This window comes from Protobothrops mucrosquamatus, unplaced genomic scaffold (assembly GCF_001527695.2).
Source record: "Protobothrops mucrosquamatus isolate PMUCROS unplaced genomic scaffold, P.Mucros_1.0 scaffold_4, whole genome shotgun sequence".
In the NCBI taxonomy this organism is placed as follows: Eukaryota; Metazoa; Chordata; class Lepidosauria; order Squamata; family Viperidae; genus Protobothrops; species Protobothrops mucrosquamatus.
Window position 1 is genome coordinate 593892 of NW_015386080.1, and position 2890 is coordinate 596781.

Sequence of the window (2890 nt, forward strand, 5' to 3'; positions counted from 1 at the left end):
TCCGGAATCGTCCGGATCTCGGGGGGTAGTTCGTTCCAGAGGGTGGGGGCACCCACAGAGAAGGCCCTCCCCCTGGGGGTCGCCAGCCGACATTGCTTGGCCGACGGCACCCTGAGGAGGCCCGCTCTGTGGGAGCGTACCGGTCTGTGAGAGGGGATCTGTGGCAGAAGGCGGTCTCGGAGATATCCAGGCCCGATGCTTTCCCCCTTCTTACAGAATGTTTTTCAAATTCCCAGACTAATCTACAACCCTAGATTTTTTTTTCCCCTCTAAACACTAATCAGATATTAATTTGTACCAATCAATCAAGCACTAACTCTATTTAGCTTTTTGAAGTCAGGATCTTGGTTTCTGGTGTATATCTTGGCCCATAAATTGTCAGTAGAATACTATATAATATAGTCCCAGGTATCATGTGGTATCTCAACCATAGAGGACTGCATTTATACCCTGAAGATCTGAAGTTAATTCAATAAAAGGGCATGAAATTATAGGATCAGGAAATGTTTTTCTTGAGAGCTTGATATTCCACTACAAGTCCAAGTTGACAATATTGAGTTAATAGGGTTAAAATAGCAAAGATCTTAAAGCTGTTTCCCTACCTAAATTATTATCAAAATACTCTTTTAATGTCTTTTTACAATCTTTCACAATCACCTCCTTTTACAAAATAGCTTCATTTAGTCTCCATCTATAATTCAACCTCTTTCTTCTAAGTACCAAAAACCCTGGGTTATGATCAGAGAAGGATTTAGGTAAAATATCAACTTTTAAAATTTTATTTGCAAGAGTGAACAGGTCAATTCTAACTGAGGTTACTTACTCTTCAACTAAAATATTTTGTAGTAGTCTATTAATCATTAGTAAAACTACAATTACTGTTAACAAAGGTATCTTTTTTGGTGATTCATATTTTAAAAGATTTGTTAAAAAAAATTATGAGTCAATTATAGCATTTTTCCTTTTTCCTTTATAGGCAAATGAGTTTGCAGATACTGAATTTACAAGACATTGTTCACAGTTCCAAAAAATTAACAAGTTTGAAACTATGGTATGCTGCTAAACGGAAGTATCAGGGGAATAAGAGAAAGACAAAACCACTGAATATGTAAGACCTAGCCAGGGGGGAAAAAAATCTGAAGTTGCTTCTTCAGAAGTGCTTCTGGCCAAATTTACAGCAGAATGCAGTAGGTTTCAAGAAGCAAGGAGTTGTTAGAAGAAGCAATCTTCTGGGGTGGATTTTGCTCCTTAGGGAATCACTAGAAAAAATAAAGAATGCATTGTGGAAACAGTTTGTCCATCTTGGTATCTAAAGAGAGTGCATGTATGCAGAGATACAGCTTTATCTTTTATTTTATGTCATTTCTAGAGGATTGAAATGCCTTAGGGATAAATTGCACGTGGGAATGTTTTTCTAAAATGAAGCAATTAATGTTTAGCAACATTTTTAAAATAATGATTCACAATTGTTTTATGAAAGTTTTATAATGTTTCATCTATTCATCCCATTTCTGTCCAATATGCTGATATGGGATGCTTTGTTTTAAGGAATGATTTTTTAAAAGTGGCAACTGAATTCACAGTATGGTTACTAATTTAAGTAAGTAATTTAACATTACTTATGAAGTTGTAGTTACTAAGTTGTAGTTTGTGAACCATAATTTCAGTTTAGTATTATGTGAGAACCAGGCAACTTTGCTTTTCCAACTTTTCCAACAATCCATGATTAGACAAATCATGGCACTTATAAGACATTTCTTATATTCATTTATTGAAACCTTCTTTTAGTCACAAGTTTGAAGAAATACCTGCAGTTGTCACCCAGGTATGGAATATTTCCATTGTTAAAAAGTGCTTTCAAAAGTAGAATTTAAAGGAAAAGAACCCTCCTACATAGCTGTATTTTTGAAATGATTTATGAATGAATTAAACTAAGATTGTTATTTCACCTTTGAAAATGTTCCTGCTCGTTCTGTACACAGATGGCCTTGAAGAAGATGTTCAATAGCTATTATGTAAACTGCAGCTCAGATCTGAAAGGGAAGAAGGAGAGGAACTGAACTCAAGATTGCATTGCTCTCTCTGACAAGACAGGGGAAAGAGAAGATTTGTCACTTGTTCAAGATCCTGTTGTATTACTCTGCAGCAATAAAGTAGAATTCCAATAGCCATTATGGCATCTTTTTCGTGACCTGGTTAGCCAAGGGCTGGCAATTTCAGCCAACATCCCTTTTCTCAAGGAAGCCGTTAAGAATAACTTTTTTTAAAAAAAAAAAGGTCATTCTATCTTCATTATGTATGTTTTAGTTGCTTTCCAAGTAGTCATAATTCTTGGGAAAATATTTAGCCTGAAGAATCAAATTTCCCAGTGTGTGAGAGAGGAAGACTAAGGCAAGACATTGCATTTTGCCTCTTTTCCCCAATCTACTGCTTTCCAAATATATAAGGGCCAATTTCATTAAATCCCCCTAGGTCAGGAATTGCAGAAGCTGAAGTCCCAACACCATGTTAAAAGTGAAATGGTAAGCCTCAATGTGGTTTTCCTGTTTATTGCTTAGCATGATGGGGAAAACCACACATTTATTACTTAACCAATAAAAGTTTGTTAGATTGACCCTGCCTCCATGGACCACAGAAAAGGGATTAAACTGTAAGAATCACTGTTAGTTTATTTACTAGAAGCCAGATTAATTGTAATGCACAGGCTCCTTTTAAGGGTCAGCATCTCCATATGTGTGAATAAAGAGTCATGGATGTGTCAGCAGTGTGACTCTACACTGAACATCTCCAAAACCTTGCAGAAGTTTCCTATTCTTCCTTTTCCTTGATTGGTGAATCATGATTGAGCAGCTCTTGTGTCAAACTTATTGCATTCATTTGTTCTGTTGGA